The following is a 17,359-nucleotide window of genomic DNA, read 5'->3' as shown; positions in this document are numbered from 1 at the left end:
TAACTATAGTTCCCATGCTACACATGACATCTCTATGACTCATTTATGCCTGGAAGTTTGTATCTTTTGCTTTTGTTCCCTTTTTTTTTATTGTATCCCAATACATTAAGCCCCATGCCCCTCCTTTTCTTTTCATTATTTTTCCTTAAGATAATTTCAGTTAGGTTTTGTGTTACTTGCAAACCAGCTTATGACCTGTTAGGTCAATGTTTCCTAAATTTTGCTGAACATTGGCTTTTAAAACTCTCAGTGCCAATTAGATCGTAAAGGCTAGGGGTGGGAGCCAGGCATCATTTTTAGAGATCTCAGGTGATTTCAGTGCAGAGTAAAGCATGGGAACCACTTTAAGTAAAGCAAGCTGCTTTATCTTTGCTTCCCCAGCTCCCCACCTTCCAACTTACCAGGCCTCTTCAGAGCCTTCTTTGGGCTCTGAGCATCTTAATGGTAGATTTATGTATTTTATCCTTTCTGCCTTGCACATGGTAGGCCCTCAGTGAGTGTTAAATAATAAGCAAATGAATAAATAAATGGGACAGGTTCATGCCATCTTCTTGTGATCTGAGCCTGGCCACAATGCTTGGCCTTGCTTCATGCCACTTTCTTAAGTACTTTTTTTCCTTCAAGCCACCTTGTACTGAGTACAAAGTATAAGCCACCTTGTACTGAGTACAAAATATAAGAAAGTTTAGGTTCTGGAGCCAGGGTGCCTTTGCCCAAATCCTGGTTCCATGGGATCCAGTGTGAGTATTCAATCACTCTGGGCCTTCTTTCCTCATCTATAAAATGTAAATAACGATAGCACTTATACCACAGTGATGTGGTCAGGAGTTCAAGATTAACACCTGTAAAATACTTAGAACATTGGTAGCACACAGCAAGCAAAGAGTAAGTGTCAGCCTCTATCTTCATTCTTTCATTTATTCCTACACAGAGAACTGAGTCTCTCCAGGCCAGAGGAATCACGGAGGGTGGGTGTGGAGCATTTCACACCTGTATGTACTGTGGAGGTGGTTTTGCTTTGCATGTAGGCTGTTAACGTAGGTGAATTTTGTTCAGGTGGCTGGAAATTTATGTTGGGGTGGAGAGCCAATTACCTCGTGGTGGCAGAACAAAGGACTTGTAAAGTTCTCACTGCTGCTGGGCTTGCCCTGCCCACAATGCTAAAGGCACACAATCAGGTGTTTTCAGAGTCACCTGAATAGAGCCTGTTATTTGGACCCAGGCCAGGTAAAGGGCTATTGTCTCGTATTATTCATCTTGGGGAACTTAGCCTATTTTAAAGGAACTTTTTTTCTGCCTAAGGGAATGAGAAAGTACTTCCTCATGAAGAACACAGATTTATGAGGAAACTGATTGCAATGGAACTTTACCTGTCTAGGCTTTGTCTTTAGAAACTTATGTGTGGGACTTCCCTGGTGGTCCAGAGGCTAAGATTGCATACTTCCAATGCAAGGGGCCTGGGTTTGGTCCTTGGTCAGGCAACTAGGCCCCACAGGCCACAACCATGATTTTGCATGCCACAGCTGAAAATCCTGCATGCTACAATGAAGACTGAAGATCCCGTGTGTTGCAACTAAGAGCCAGCACAGCCAAATAAACAAATAATTAAAAAAAAAAACCTACATGCTTCTTAATTTGTTAGCAGAGTGGTTGCACAGCTCTTTGCTGTAAGCTTCCAGCTGAAGATATCCTTGAAAACATCACTCCTCCTCTCCTACTCTCAGTCTTTTTATCTGTCAAAGGAGGGATGAGCTGCCTGCTTCCTGTCTCATTTCTTTCCATCAACTTGTATTCATTGAGCTCCTATCATCTGCCGGGTACAACTGTAGGATCTGTGGGGTACACCCAGATAAAACCAGATTAAGCCATTTTCGCACCTTCAATTAATTTGTAGTTTTGCAGGGAAACTATAACCAAAATCACTGTATCGTCATCAAGGTTTTCATCACCTCCCATTGAAACACTTTTTTCAATGACTTCTAACCAATCTCTAAGCCTTTTTTTTCTTCAGATTTTCCATCCTCTGCCACTGCCAGGATTTTTCTGAAGCACATGTCCAATCAAGATGCTGCCCTCCAGCCCCATAATACAATTCCATACCTTGCTCTCCTTACTCACACTGTCATCTTCTTTGTCTTGCCAACTCTTAAGTAGACTTCAAAGCCCAATTCTTTGCTTTTTCTGTATCCACCCCTTCAGCAGAATGAATTATGACTCACTCCTTCCTACTGTGCTATCCCAAACATTTTTTTTTTTTAAACACACTTCAGTTTTAACATCCTACAAACTCCTATATAGAAAAGGAATAGTTCTTAATTTTTGTTTTGGACAGCACTGAGCTGATGATGAATTGATTTCAAAGTCATTGAACACCCTAGATGAGAGGTGCATTAAGGAGGGCCAAGTCTCTAGGAAAACTGCTGGATATAATATAAGGGCAGAAAACATTTCTGCCTTTTGCTTTCCCAAGCCATAAGCATGCTTTTGGGGAAAACTCAGAGACCAGGGACCTGAGGGTTCTTCCTCTCATATTTCAAACATAAGAAAACCAAGGTGGTTTGGGCAAAAATTTCATTCAGCTGTACCATCTTATAGAGAAATCTGAACGAAATTTTTGGCCAACCCAACGTAACACACCAAAAACTTTTGTTAATGAACCTTATTTTGCCATACTTGTTTCAGATGTATTTTTTCTTTTTTTAAAAAATAAACATTATAGTTAATGCGTGCTGTTAAAGAGATCCATTTACTTTTTTATGAATTTAATGTTTATTATTCTATGTTTTTATACTTTCACTACATAGGCATACATTTCCAAACAATGTTTCACATTTTAAAACATATTAACTTAAAATATAGACTCATACTGCATTAGATGACTATTTGCTTTTCCCTTAACATTCTGTTTTTGAAGTTTATCCATGTTAATATCTGAGATTTACTCTTGAGGATATGCTGATTTGTTTTGACTGCTGAATAGCGTGCCACTGAGTGAATATACCATGTTTTATTTGCTCATTCCCCTGTTGATATCTTTTGCTTTTATAATTGAAGTTGCAAAACATTTTTGTATTTGTCTTTTTGTGTACATGTATGACAATTGTCTCATACATCTAGAATTAGTATTGCTGGATCATTAGAAATACTCATTCTCAACTCTCCTCACTAGGAACGTATCGCTCTTCAAAGTGATTATGGCATTTACTCTCTTCAGTGCCGTCCCACACAGCATGAACCACTGCCGTGCACATTTTAAAGGTCTTCTTGCCAATCTGATGGGGATGAAGTGGGACTTCACTGTGATTCGAGTGTGCGTTTCCCCAATTACTGTAGAGGTGAAGCTGCTTATGTTTATTGGACACTTGGGTGTCATTTATTTCTGAATTTCAAATTTATACCCTTTGTTGATTATCCTCCTGGGTGGCCCTTTCCTTGCTGATTGTGGGAGTCCTTGATATATTCTCAATATAATCTGGAATGAATCTTTTTACTTGGTTTGCTTTGTCTTTTCGTGAACAAAATTTATAATTTTAATTTAGGCAAATTTATTGTTTCCTTTATGGCCTGTGGGTTTGTTGTTCTTGCTAGTCTCTATTTTAAAAAATATTTCCTTACCCCAATGTCATAAATCTGTCCTCTTATGTTTACATTCTCTTTCAAAAAGTTTTACATTCTACTTTTTAAAAACCTGTTTTTATTTTGCATTCCATCTTTGTTTTGTTTTCTGTTTTTTCATTAATTCTTATTGAAGTATAGTTGATTTACAGTGTTGTATTAATTTATGCTATATGGCAAAGAGAATCAGTTATACATATACAATCCCAACTGCATTCCATCTTGAATATTAACTTTCCCATATGGATAACACTTTAGCCAACATTGTTTATTGAATGGTCTATCCTTTCCCTGTTAATGTCACCTCTGTCAGGTATCGGGTATTCAGATATATGTGAGTCTATTTCTGGGCTCTCTGTTCTATCCCACTGGTTTGTGTCCCTTGGTGCACAAATTTCTTTATGTCAATGATCTGTAATAATTCTTAAGAACTGGCAGGGTCAGTCTCTGCTCCTTGGTCTAGTTCAAAGCCATTCTGGCCTTTCTTCAGCCTTGTCTCTTCCATGTGAATTTTAGAATCACTTTGTAAAGGTCTAGGAAAATCCTTATTGAGGTTTTGATAGGCATTTCATTAAACACATATATTAATTTGGGAGACATCTTTATGTTTCTGGTACTGAATCTTCCAATCAATGGGTCAGGTAGAGAGTGCTATTGATTCAAGTTTCCCTTTCTGTGGGATGTGGTAACAAACCACAGAGCATCATTCCCCCCAAGATTTCCCAGTGGAAGAGTAAAAAGCTTCCAGAAAGTGATCTCTGGATATGAGCAGAGTCGAACCAGCAGGAAATGAAAGTAAGCTTTTCACACCGATTGTCAGGGTTTGCCTAACCCAAGGGTGGCAAACAAGCTCCCGCTTCCTAAGCCTGCTGTGGCAGTTAGTGCTAGTCCAGCAAAGCAGGGTGTCCAAGCCTGGGTTCTCAACCTGGTCCCAGATTAGCCAGAGCTGGCACCGCGAGCAAAACCAACCTAAGCTCTCTGGAGGTGGCATTTCCTGGGGCCCTGTGACAGCCCAACACTGGTGGCTCCGCAGGCCTGCACAGGACTCTGAGCTTGCTGTCTTCCAAGATGGAAGTGCTGGCATGTCCAATATGTGACCTCCTCCTGTTTTAGAGATCCCTGCCCCTAGAAAAGCAGTAGATTTTAGGCAAACAAATTAGCCCTGTAGAATGAATGGAGATATAATTTGCCACAGGATCTGGTTTTGACTTCATTCCAACCATCAGGCTACTCTGTGTTAGGTGTGCAGAAGCCCTTGAAATCTGGTGTCGGAGTGCCGGGCAGTGGGAGCTACTGAGTTCCCTTACACCTTTTCTAATAATGATCATTACAATATACTTCAAAGAGATTAAAACAGAAATGTTTTTTATTTGTTCCCTTCTGGGCCCTTGGCACCTGGCACACAGTAGGTGCTTAGCTGATGCAGATTCAGTTGGTTAACATTCTGTAAGAGTCTATCCTGTATAAGGCCTTGGGTTAAACATTTAAGATCTAAACCCTTTTAGTCCTCACCTCAGTGGTATTATCATGTCCATAATTGCTCAGAGAACTAAAGTGACTCATTCAATCAAGGCCACACAGTCAAGGATAGAATCAAGAACCAGGCTCTGTCTACCTATGGCTGTGGAATCCAGGTCCAGTGCCACGTACCCACTTCTGCCTATTATGGATGAGGGGAGGTGGGGGGCAGGAGGAGGTGGGAAGGAGGAAGCTGAGGGCGGAGGAGAAGAGGGAGCAGATGGAGAGAGGGAGGCGGAGTTGGAGGCTCCAGGCCTGCCCTCCTCCTCCTCTCCTAGAGGCTGCATCCGTGGGTCCTGGGAGTCTAGAAGCCCCACTGCAACAGTCTTGTCAGAGTGCCCTGGTTTGACTTTGGAGGAAGGGGAGGAGAAGGCAGACTTTCACAGCTCGGGATCCTCTCTGGTGGGGCAGGCAGGGCTCCTTGAGGACTAGAGGCTGCAGGGTGAAGGGGCGAATCCTGAGCCCTTTAAGATGAGGACAGAAAAAGCGCATCAACCTCATGACCTCTGTAGCCCCAGAGAGGGGCTCAGCTAAAGACCAAAGGGAGCACCAGAGACATAATATCTGAAGGGTATAATTTGGTTAAACATTATTTTAAGGAAAAAAAAAAAAACCTTTTCCAGAATACAGAAATTATTTCTTTCTAAGGGTGGAACTCCTGAAATTTTCTTTCCTCTGTTCAGATAGTCTATTCTGTGCCCATATTACAGTGGGTATAGTTCCCTTTATTTTGCTTGATTTGAAGGACATTTTTCAAAGCTGCTCCCCACCACTCAGCGGATGGATGGATGGATGGGATGGATGTGTATGTGCAGTGGGTGTAGCTGTGGCCACTGCCAGGAGGGGCTGGTTCTCCTGTGAGCACAGATGGCAGGCGAGTTACTTACTCTTCACAGGAGGCACGTCACCTCAGCCGGGAGGGAGCCACTCTGGATTTCTGACTTCATTTTTACCTTCTTGTTTCCTGCTCTCAGCTTCCCAGAACTCTACCAGAGTTTTGATAGCTGCAGAAGGAGTTCTATGAGGCTGTCTCTTCACCCAGGCTCTCAGGGGTATGGGCTTCGTGAAAACCTTCCCCTCGGTAGGAAATAGGGCAGACAGGATGTTGGTGCTAAAGCAGCCCAAGCCCAAGTCAGCCGGGGAGGCGGGGGCATCCTGTTGTGACCTGCTGGGCCCAGCCACCAGGCCCCGGCAGTGGGACAGGGGTAGCAGGGCCCGGCCCTCAGAGGGGGTGACGGCTGGCTGTAGACCTGGCAGGGACTCTGGCAGGAAGAGCCTCTGGCCTCTGTCATCAGCTGGGCAACAGCATCTCGACTCTGAGGGGACGTTTGAAACAGGAAGTGGTTTTGGATTCAGGAACAGGAGTCAGCCTACAAGGGGAAAGATGAGAGAAGTGAATAAGAGCTTAGAGTCCTGGCCAAATGGGGCCCAGGGGACTCCCCGTTCACCGGGAAACCTGTGAGAATGGAGCAGAAGCCCGGTCACTCAGACTGAGCTGGGGAGCTTCCTCAGGACCACGTGAGTCATGAACGCAGATGTTCATCTTCCTTCTCCCACTGCCCAGGTGGGGCTTTTATCCACTGGGCGATGGCCCTGGGAGCAGCAGCTAAAGCGGGCAGCTGCAGATCTCCAGCCTCTGAAGAAAGGCCTGGCTCAGGCATGCAGAGACTGACATCTTCAGCCTCACCATATGGATAACAAGGTGAGAATCTCAACTTGAACCTATTCATCTGATGTTCCCCTCCACAGTACCGGGTACTGACAAAACACTTAACTAGCATTGACTCTATTCATTTACTTTTCAAATTCGACAATTGCATTTCCTCATTCCCATGCTGGATAGCCCTTAGAAAAAATGAAAAAGAGAAAACCCAGGTACAGCTCAGTTGTGACCGACTCTGTGTGACCCCTTGGACTGTAGCCTGCAGCCTGCTCTGTCCATAGAATTCTCCAGGCAGGGATACTGGAGTGGGTTGCCATTCCCTTCTCCAGGGGATCTTCCTGACCCAGGGATCAGATTTTTTAACTTAAGAACCAACAGGGAAGCTCCCCAAGGGGACAAGCTACTACCTCCCACTACAGCCACCTCCTCCTTTCCTGGCTCTTGGCCGGCAGAGATGCTGTTGAGTCTGCTTTCTTTCCCACTGAGCCCAGAGGAGTTGATAATGCTCAGCAGAGCTCTGCAGGTCTTCCTCTCTGGTTGCTCAGTGCTTGCCAATGTCTGTGTGATTATGTGAAAGGATGGACAGAAAGCAGTGCTGCAGGGAAGGACCATGCAGAAAAAAACTCTCCTCTTATCTCTTGCCACAATAATGCTGTTCAGCTATGGCAGGCTTTATTTCCCAAAGATGGTCCCAACAGTACATCTCATTCTATATTCTCTTTTGAATCGTGATCTTGCCATTTCCCCATCAAGAGATAACATCTATTTATTTTTTAACATCTATTCCCTCTTGAGTATGAGAGGACCCTAGAACTATTTTGACCAATAAAATATGGAGGAAGCGATGCCATACTGTAACTGGCATAGCCTTACCTGGCTTAGCAGCTTTCTCTTCCAGCCCCTGGGAACCCAACGACCATGTTGTGGAGAGGTCAACACCATGAGGAACAATCAACAGACCCAACTGAGCCCCCAGATGACAGCCAGCATCAAGTGCCAGCCATCCACATGAGCCATTTCAGACACCCAGTCTGGTTGAACCTTCAGATGACTGTAGCCGCAGTTGACAACGGACTATCATCCTGGAAAAGACCCCATGTGGAAATCGCCCAACTGAGACTAGTCAAAGCACAGAACCATGGAGATCATAACAAATCGATATATAATAAATTGTTTTACACCACTAAGTTTTGGGGTGCTTTGTTACTAGTAATAGATAGCTAGAACAGAAATAGACTACCCCAAAATGTATGTCTTAAAACAACCACCATTTAATATTTCTCATAAGGTTCTTGGCTCATCTGTCTTCAGGCAGTCAGCTGGGGGCTGGCTGTTCTGTCGTGGTCTCTGTTGGGATGAGTCAGTTCTGATGTATGTGACCTCTCGTCCCCTGGCAGACTAACCCAGGCCAGTTGCAGCGTGGTAGCAGGGGTGTGACAGACAAAGGAGAAGATATAAGGCTTCTTAAGACCTAAACTTAAAGCTGGCATGCTATCAATTCCACTAAATATTGTTCAAAGTAAATCTCAAGGCCAGCACATGCTCAAAAGATGTGGAAATCAATTCTATTTCTTGATGGGAGGAGTCACATTACAGAGGGTGTGGATACTGGGTGGGTGGATGTTGTGGCTGTTTTGCAGCCAGTCTATTCCCACATCCAATGAGGATGTTAAGAAGTTTGCTGGGTATTGTGAACTAAAAACTCTCCTTTGTTTTGACTGACATCTTTAGTTAGATCTCCATCATCCAATATTACTTTTCATTCTTTTGACCTTCCAGCCTCTACATGGAGGTAAAGAGAAAAGGGTGCATAAGGAGGAACTTTGGGGCGCCCAGCCACCCTTGTCAAGTGCTCTAGCTTTGTGGTTTTCAACTGGCACTCTGCGAAGCCTGGGCTTCTGTGGTGGCTTTTTAGCAGATACCACAAGGGGAGTGAATGTGTCTAAGTGTGAGGTCCCTGCCTTAAGCAAGGCAGCTTAGCTCTGGCTTTGTGACTTTCTTTGGGGAAATGTTAGCCAGCTTTGAAAAAATAAAATAAAAAGATTTTTAACTTCATTGAAATAGACCAACTCCTCCCTCTGATAGAAAAGCAAACAATCTTAGTGAAGTGAATATGTACTCCAAGTTGCCCAGCAAATGAATGTCTTGGCTGGACATAGAACCCCAGTCTGCTGATCCACTGTTAATTCCAGAGCTAGATCTCCTAGCTTTTTCTCTCTTCTTCTCACTGGATTCAAGATGGAAAGGGATTGCTGTAGCCTAACAGATAGAGGGGAAACTGACACATTTTCAATTCTACATCCCCCCAATGTGAGAACATTTGTACCCCTTGAGCTCTGAGCCTCAGTGACCTCCATCACATACACACACACACACACACACACACAAACACACATGCCCTTTTGTGATTCCTCCAAGACTTAATCCCCAGAACCATAGACAATTCAGGGTATATCTGGCAGGCAGACAGGGCTAGCTGGTCAACCTCAGGACCAAGACATGCGCACTTGATAGAGGTGACTCCTGCAAGAGCAGCTCGAGTTCCGTCTGGGAGAAAAGCTCATTTCCCAAGAGGAATCTTGGTCTTGCTTGAAGCCTGTGATCTCCTTGTTCTCCTTCCAGTGTGTTAGTTCCATTTCTCCCCAAGTTAGATTTTTTAGGACATGAGCTATTTATAGCTCCTCCTAAGCCCTTTCCAGTCTGTTTCCTGTTCAAGTACTGCATTAGTCACCAGAAAGTGTCTCATGCAATCTCCAAATCCCGGCCTGATCTCAGCAATAGAGAGCAAGGATGCTAGTCAGACTCGGTGTGGTCCTGGTGGGTAGGGGAGAAGCAGGAGGCTGGAGGCTGGGCAGGGAAGCAGAGGGAGCATCTCTTGTTCCTCATTCTCTGTGGCATGAAGCTCAGAGCCCTTATGGCTTCCTGGAGCTTACTTAGCCCTTAGAGACACAGAGCCCTGCAGAGGCACCTCCATTTGGCTGCATATTTTTGCCATTACTTGATGACCTATTTGCATGCAGCTCCTTGCAGAGAATTTCCTCCCAAGCCATATACGGTGATTTCATTGCACCACAAACTGAGGTTTCTATTTGCAGTCATGATAGAGGCTCCTTCCTAACTTCCTCCTGCCTATTCCTACATCCCTCTTTTCTTTTTTTTACTATAGCCTGCCCAGCTGCCTCCAAGCTTGGGTCTCACCAAGTGTATTCTGTCCCAGGAACTTACCAGCTGCCTCTGCAGGGAGGGCCCCCCAATCTGAGCTGAGCTGAGCTTTTGTATCCACAGAGCCAAGGAGCAGAGATCTCTGAGGCCAAGGGGAGGAAGGGGCAACTTCAGACAAGGGAATGGGCAAAGGGGGCAGTAATCAAGATCGACTTCTGCAAATCCCTAATGAAGGCATTGAGTACAGGGCTTTTGACCCTGTCTTGCTGGGGACAAATGAGAAAAAGGTGGAGGAAAGTCTGAGCTTCCATTGGAATAGCAAGTCATCAAGTGACCAGCATCCCAAGAGACTAGAACAACTGTAGCCTCACCACTCCCCCAGGCCCCAAACAAGAGGACCCACATGCCTTGAACAAAGTTCCTGGGCTTCACTGGTGATTCAATCTAGGCTCTCCTCAGAAATAGTGGCCTTCTCAGTCCCAGCTTCATCATTACTCATACCAGAACAGCAAAGTGTCGCCTACTACCAACCCATCATGGGCACCTGCTTTATTTATGCCAAGTTGGTTTATTATTATCATTGTTGTCAGCTTCATTTATGCTGAGTGTTGTGGAAACAAACACCCCAAATCCTCAGAAAATGTCCTGGTAAGAAGCTGCCGGAGCTAAACACAACCCCTCCTGGTTCACTCAGAGAGCTGGCATGCATACCAGCCACCTGAGCAGAGGAAATGGGGGAGGAGGTGGAGGAGGAGGAGAAGGAAACCAGACATGAGACGTGCATACCAGGCGCCAGCCCGGGCCAGGCATATCAGGGCTACTCCTCAGCTGTGATCCACACCGGCAATCTGGTACAACACTCTTGATTTCCGTTCAGTTTCCATCCTAGGAAATTCATTACAGACTGTCTCCCCCAGAACACACTCAATTACATCCTTGGGGATGCAGGAGCCCAGAAGATGCAATCAGGGCCAGCTGAGTCAGGCTTACTCAAGGGTGAGATTGCTTCTGCTAGTGCGGGTGGCTTGGGACTGATTGCTGGAGCAGGGCAGGGATGCAAGTCCAGGCAGGGATGTCCCTTCTCTGGGACCATGATGGTAGATTCTGAAATTGAGAGCATTAGAGAGTGAAGCCCTTATCTAAGCTCTTCTTAAAGCCAGGCCTCTCATTCTTTCATTTTTTAAATTCTGAGAAGTAACATGCATACAGGAAAGTTCACAGAATCTTTTATATTCTAATAGATAACTATAAAGCAAATGCTCATGTCGTCACCACTCACATCAAGAAATAAAACATTGCCAGGACTCTGAAGCCCCTTGCATGTCTCTGATTTATCACACTCTCACTCTCCCTGAGACTTATAACATTTACTGCCTTTTAGTTTTACCACTTAAGTTTACATTCCTAAAGAAAAAGTTTTGCCTGTTTTGAGCTTTACATAAATAGAATCATTACTAGATTAGAATGATTATTTTGTTCAGTTGTGTTTCTGAGAATCATCTATGGTGTCATGTGCAGTTGTAGTACCCTCATTTTCATGGCTATATAGTATTCCACTATATATATGTCAGATTTATTTATCCATGCTACTGTTGGTGAACATTTGAGTTGTTTTGACTGTCATCACAATGCTGTTACGAGGGTTCTTGGTACGTATAGCCTAGTGCTATGTGCGTGTATTTCTCCAGGGTTTGTATCTAAAGGAGGAATTGCTGGGTCAAAGGACGCACATGTCTTCACCTTTACTAACACTAGCAAATGCACTAGCAAATGATTTTCCAAGTGGTTGCCTGCCTCTTGCCTTGTCTCTGTTGCACAATTGTAGCAGCTATGCAGAGGGAAGGAAGCCAGAGGTTCAGAATTACTGGTCCCAGGAGACGCTCTAGGAGGGAGAACTTCTATTGGGAAATCAACCTGTGTGCACTTTTGTTTCTTTCCATGTCTCACTTATGGGGCCTGTCCACCTCGGCCTCACTGGCCCAGCCTCCCTGAGAGCTCCCCCTGAAAGTATGAAAGTATTAGTCAATCAGTCGTGTCCGACTCTGCAACTCCATGGACTGTAGCCTGCCAGGCTCCTCTGTCCATGGAATTCTCCAGGTAAAAATTCTGGAGTGGGTAGTTGTTCCTTTTTCTAAAGATATTCCTGACCAGGGATCGAACTGGTGTTTCCTGCATTGCAAGCAGACTGTTTACCACCTGAGCCACAAGGAAAGCCCTGACAAGTTGAGCCAATTACTCCCCTGACCTCACACTCATTTCATATGGTTTCCAGATTAATCTAGTCAGGACTTGGCAGGAGCAGTTGTTCTCTGAAGGTTGTTTCAAGGGGTACTGGGACCCCAGCCATGAGACAGGAAGCCAGGGGCTGGAGCAGGGCTGGTGGCAGGATGACACTGTTATGTTTGGAATCTGAGGGTCAATAGTTCCTCTTGGCAGCCTGGAACAAGCAGGGAGCACTAGGCTCAGAGACCAAGGACAGACCTATGCTGCCTTCAGCATAGCATCCCTCTCAGGGATCTTTATATGGAGGCAAAAATCCCAACTTGAATACTCTTGAACAAAAAGGGGTTGGACCATAAAGAAGGCTGAGCACTGAAGAACTCATGCTTTCAATTCTTGGTGGTGGTGCTGGAGAAGACTCTTGAGAGTCCCATGAACTGCAAGGAGATCAAACTAGTCAATCCTAAAGGAAATCAACCCTGAATATTTATAAGGAGGACTGATGCTGAAGCTCCAATACTTAGGTCTGATGCGAAGAGCCTACTCTTTGGAAAGAAACCTGATGCTGGGAAAGATTGAGGAGAAGGAGATGACAAAATATAAAATGGTTGGAGGGTGTCACCAAATCAATGGACATGAGTTTGAGCAAACTCCAGAAGATGGTGAAGACCAGGGAATCCTGGCATGCTGTAGTCCATGAGATCATATAGTTGGACATAACTTAGGGACAGAACAATTGACTAATCACAAAATAAAATGATAGGCCTGACTTCAGAAGAAGCTTGTTTCAGAAGTGCCAGCAATGTCTTCCATGGAATATCTTGCCTTTGCAAGTAGTCATTGCTAAGACGTGATAAGATGAAGCTCCATAGAAAAGATAAGATTCCAGAACAGGAATGAAAATCTGCTGCCCTGGCCAAGGCCATGTCTCTGCAGGATCTATAACTGGAGGCAACTTGGGGAGTGACTCCCCATTTCTCAGTATAGTGAGTGCCTCCAGAGTGTTCCTAGTGCCTGGGGAACAGTTCTTAAAATTGGAGATTAGCAGACTCACACCAGCCCTAGTGAAGGATGTTTGCATCCTCAGATTCTTGAAAAAGTTAATGTATTATTATCTTGACCATCCATAATAATAATAATAATGTATTATTATTCTCAGAGAAGAAAGAAAAAGTGAATGTTCTTACTAGACATGGAAATTATATTTTCTTTCCTCGATGTTAGGAACTGAGGTCTGATTTGAGATTTGGCCCTATTTCCAGGTAGGTGAGCAGTTTAGATGCTAACATGCTGTCAGAATTTCTGAGACGATTCTATACTCTGTGAGACCAAAGGGACAGAATATTGAAACTCAGGGCTGTCTCAGAAATCTTAGAGATACAGTAGCTGCTTTCAATAACATTTATTGTTTTTTTAAATATAAAAATAAAGTAAAAACCAATTGGTCCAAAATTCCACAGATGTGATAGCCTCTTGGGCATTTTTCGAAAATAGTACCTCTGCATGTTATTTGTATAGAACAATATAAGACGGAAACACAGAATCCTCTTCCTTAGTCTCCCCTTCCCACTGGGACCCATCAGCCAGTTTCTTATGTGATTTTGAGAACGTTATTTCTACAGCAGTCAGACCCAGAGTAAAAGGATTGGTGAGTTGCTCTGTAAGCTGTCCCACCTAATTGAGGGGAGATCCCAAGCCTTCCAGACCCTCTGACCCCCTCTCTAACAAGTCTTGGTGCCCACATTCCAGGTGATGGGCTCAACTCCCTGGAGCCAGGAAGCCTCCCCTGAGGGCTGGTCTGCACTGACCCGCCTTCCCTCCTCTCTTCTTCCACCCAAATCCTCCCTCCCACCTCCTGCTCCATCCCTACCTTTCACCAGGGCTTCCCCATCCTGAGGAAGCTCACAGCAGGGGAAAGTTTACTGAATGAGAACACCCTGAAGGGATAGATTTTCCTACTGATTACGTGTCTGGCTCCCTGGAACATCTTCTCTATTTTTTCCACAGTGATTCACCCAGAGATCATCAGAGACAGCCATCTGGGGAAGATGCCATTGTTTTTCTCCAACTTTGAAGGGGTTGTACTACCTTGCACTGATTTGTGCTTAGAAGCCTCCTCACTTTCCCCTTGCCACTTGCCCCCATAATTTAGGGAAGAAGACTATATAGTGCCTGGTTTGGCATAAAACCCTTTTCCTTGAGAGTTGAGTCTTATGTATCCATACATATGCCTTTGCATGACATTGGGCCTGGAAGTGAGCTTCTCAAAAATTCTCATTTTTTTCATTCACTGTGTAATTACTGAGAGTTTTCTAAATGCCAGACACAGTGCTAGACCTTTAGAACTGCTGTTATCAGACTGAGTGAATGAGAAGCAGTTCAGACATAAGACACTGCATGCTCAGGGGTACAAATATCTGAGGGTAAATACGTATGACTCTATAATTAGATTCCAGAGTAAGTGAAGGCCAGTGACAAGAACCAGGCTGGAAAGGTAAATGAGGTGATGAAGGACCTTGAGTGCCAAGATCATCACTTGGGCTTTATTTTAAAGGCCGTGGGAACCTCTGAGGATTTTGAGTAGGAGAAGTGAATCATTCAGGAATGCAGCGGAAAGAGACGGCACATTCAAACAGGGATAATCTGAGGTGTGTTCAATGGAAAGGCTATTTACTAAGGTTTGGGTAGCACACAGTAAAACCACAAAGTAAGATGCTATACCTGAGTCAGGTAACACGAGGACTGTTGGTAGGAAGAGATGAGGGGAAGGAGCAGTTGCTGAAAAACTCATGTGAAGGTCACCTTGAGAGGAGCTGAGACTTTTGGTTAAAGTGACTGTACCATGGGCATCCCAAGTTGGCTTGTTGGGCTTGCTGGTCTACTGGTATGATCCTCACCTTGGTTGTGAGAGGTCCCGGGTTCAAATCCAGGACAAGCCCACTTCCTTTTGGATTTTTCAGGTGGCTCATTGGTGAAGAATCTGCCTGCCAATGCAGAAGACACAGGAGACATGGGTTCAGTCCCTGGGCTGGAAAGATCCCCTGGAATAGGAAATGGGAACCCACTCCAATATTTTTGCTTGGACAATCCCATGGACAGAGGATCCTAGTGGGCTATAGTCCATGAGGTCACTAAGAGTTGGACACGACTGAGCAAGTAAGCGAGACTCCACTGTAAGGGGCTATAAAGACCCTAACCTCATTCTCCTCCCCTTTGACCTCCTGGTGGCGCTCCCCTTTGGCAAAATCCAAGCAGAAGCCGGAAGCCAAGGGGGGCCATAGCTGTGGTCCATCCAGGTCAGTTCCCAGGACTGACAGTAGGATAGAACAGGTTTGCAGGGGCAGACAGAAGATGTCCTGCCCCGGAGTGATGTGATGAGATGAGCAGTTCAACAAGACCACCTTGGGCAGGATGGAGGATGAAGAGAGGCAGACGGATGGGGACAGGAAGAGAGCATGAGGGTCTGAACTAAAACGGGTCACGGGAAAGGGAAAGATCTGTGCAACATTGAGGAAGTGGAACAGTCATGACCTGCTGATGGAGTCTAAGGGCAAGGGAGGCGTCTAGAGCAGCCCGGGAACTTGGTGGGTGGTGACACTGTTACCTAGGAGAGGGCTCAAGTCCACGCGCAGGGACCGCTGTGCTGTGCTCAGCCGCTCAGTCCTGTCTGACTCTGCGACCCCATGGACTGTAGCACGCCAGGCTCCTCTGACCACGGGGATTCTCCAGGCAAGAATACTGGAGTGGGTTGCCATGCCCTCCTCCAGGGCATCCTCCCAACCCAGGGATCAAACCCGGGTCTCGCACATTGCGGGCAGGTTCTTTACCATCTGAGCCACCAGGGAAGCCTCCTGGTGGAAAAAATCACTCTTTTCCAGCGGCAAAGGCAACTGTGAGAAGAAAGATTGATGTCCCCCTGTGCCTTGACTACGGTCAGAATTACAGCATCCTTTTTCTTCTGTTCTATACCCTTTTTCTCTACGACTTATAAGTCCCCAAGTACCCATTTTCACAGGGGTCTGACCTCAAAGTGTCCTGGCTGCTAATCGATTTCTATGACTCCACTCTTCTCTTTCCACTGGTTGAAAAGGTCCTTTTTCTTTTTTCCTTTTTTTTTTTGAGAGAGCTTTCTTTCTCTCTAGTTTTTTAGAGAGCTTTGTCTTTTTTATTTTTAATTGGAGGATAATTGCTTTACAATGCTGTGTTGGTTTCTGCCATACAAAAACATGAATCCGTCAAAAGTATACATATATCTCCTCCCTCTTAGGCCTTCCACCCCATCCCCCGTCTGAGCCCTCTAGGTCATCATAGAGCACCAGGCTGAGCTCCCTGTGCTATGGAGCAGCTTCCCACTAGCTAGCTATTTCACCCATGGTAGTGTATATATATTTCATGTGTATATATTTCAATGCTACGCTCTGAATTTCTCCCACACTCTCCTTTCCCTGCTGTGGAATCTAGTCCTTTTTTAATGGGAAAAACAATTACAATAAAAAGTGCCTGAGTGCTAGCTCTCTGTGAAGATAGATGCACACTTTAAAGGTATCTGCTGTGATGAATTGATAGTCAAGAAGGAGATTTTTATTTTTAACCCTGGGCCCTCCCAGGGGACTCTAAACCCCAGTTCCACCCAGTCCTCCACCATCTCAAAAGAGCAAGGTAAGAGAATTAGTGCCTCCTCTACAAGGAGGAAATCATGGCAACCCACTTCAGCATTCTGGAGAATCCCACGGACAGAGCCTGGCAGGCCACGGTCCAAAGGATGGCAAAGAGTCGAACATGACCGAAGCGGCTGAGCACACACACACTGCAAACCTGGCAGCCCCTAATCTTTCATTATGTATGACTCAGGACTTCCTGTGGTGGGTGCAAATTTTAAGTTTGGCTTCTAAGAATTGTGTGACATATCTGGGGCTGGGTAGACCTAAATATATTCTAAAACAACAGGGCAACTTTGGTAAGTTTTGTGATAGGGTATCCAGAGTCCCCACTCCCTCCCACAGGGAAATCTAATCATCTTACCCACAGAGAGTTGCCTTGAAGGGGAAAGGCCCGCATTCCACATAGGAGAGGGTAGTGAAAGGTGGGAGCCAGGGAGGCAGTGTTGCTAGGCAGCCAGTTGCTATCCTTCGTTGCCCTGGAGATGCTGGTTTGTGTATATGAGCTGGGTGCTTGTGGGTA

At 45.1% G+C, this 17,359-nt stretch overlaps 2 long non-coding RNA genes across 4 annotated transcripts; one reads left to right on the top strand and one right to left on the bottom strand.

The window, feature by feature from the left end:
- Positions 1-4,953: 4,953 nt before the first annotated feature.
- Positions 4,954-17,326, bottom strand: LOC139037140 (uncharacterized). 3 transcript variants are annotated; one of them, XR_011489962.1, is made up of 5 exons: positions 17,201-17,326; positions 14,900-15,162; positions 10,745-11,062; positions 6,021-6,503; positions 4,954-5,597 (listed from the first exon to the last, which is right to left on the bottom strand). It is a non-coding gene; the product is annotated as an uncharacterized lncRNA (long non-coding RNA). The 3 variants fall into 3 exon arrangements; XR_011489961.1 differs by having other exon boundaries at positions 4,954-6,503; XR_011489963.1 differs by lacking the exon at positions 14,900-15,162 and having other exon boundaries at positions 4,954-6,503.
- LOC139037139 (uncharacterized) lies at positions 6,499-7,983 on the top strand. Its single transcript, XR_011489960.1, has 2 exons — positions 6,499-6,835; positions 7,682-7,983. It is a non-coding gene; the product is annotated as an uncharacterized lncRNA (long non-coding RNA).
- Positions 17,327-17,359: the final 33 nt, after the last annotated feature.

The sequence above is a fragment of the Odocoileus virginianus genome, chromosome 10, assembly GCF_023699985.2.
Source record: "Odocoileus virginianus isolate 20LAN1187 ecotype Illinois chromosome 10, Ovbor_1.2, whole genome shotgun sequence".
NCBI lineage: Eukaryota > Metazoa > Chordata > Mammalia > Artiodactyla > Cervidae > Odocoileus > Odocoileus virginianus.
This window is presented reverse-complemented; position numbering and strand designations above follow the sequence as displayed.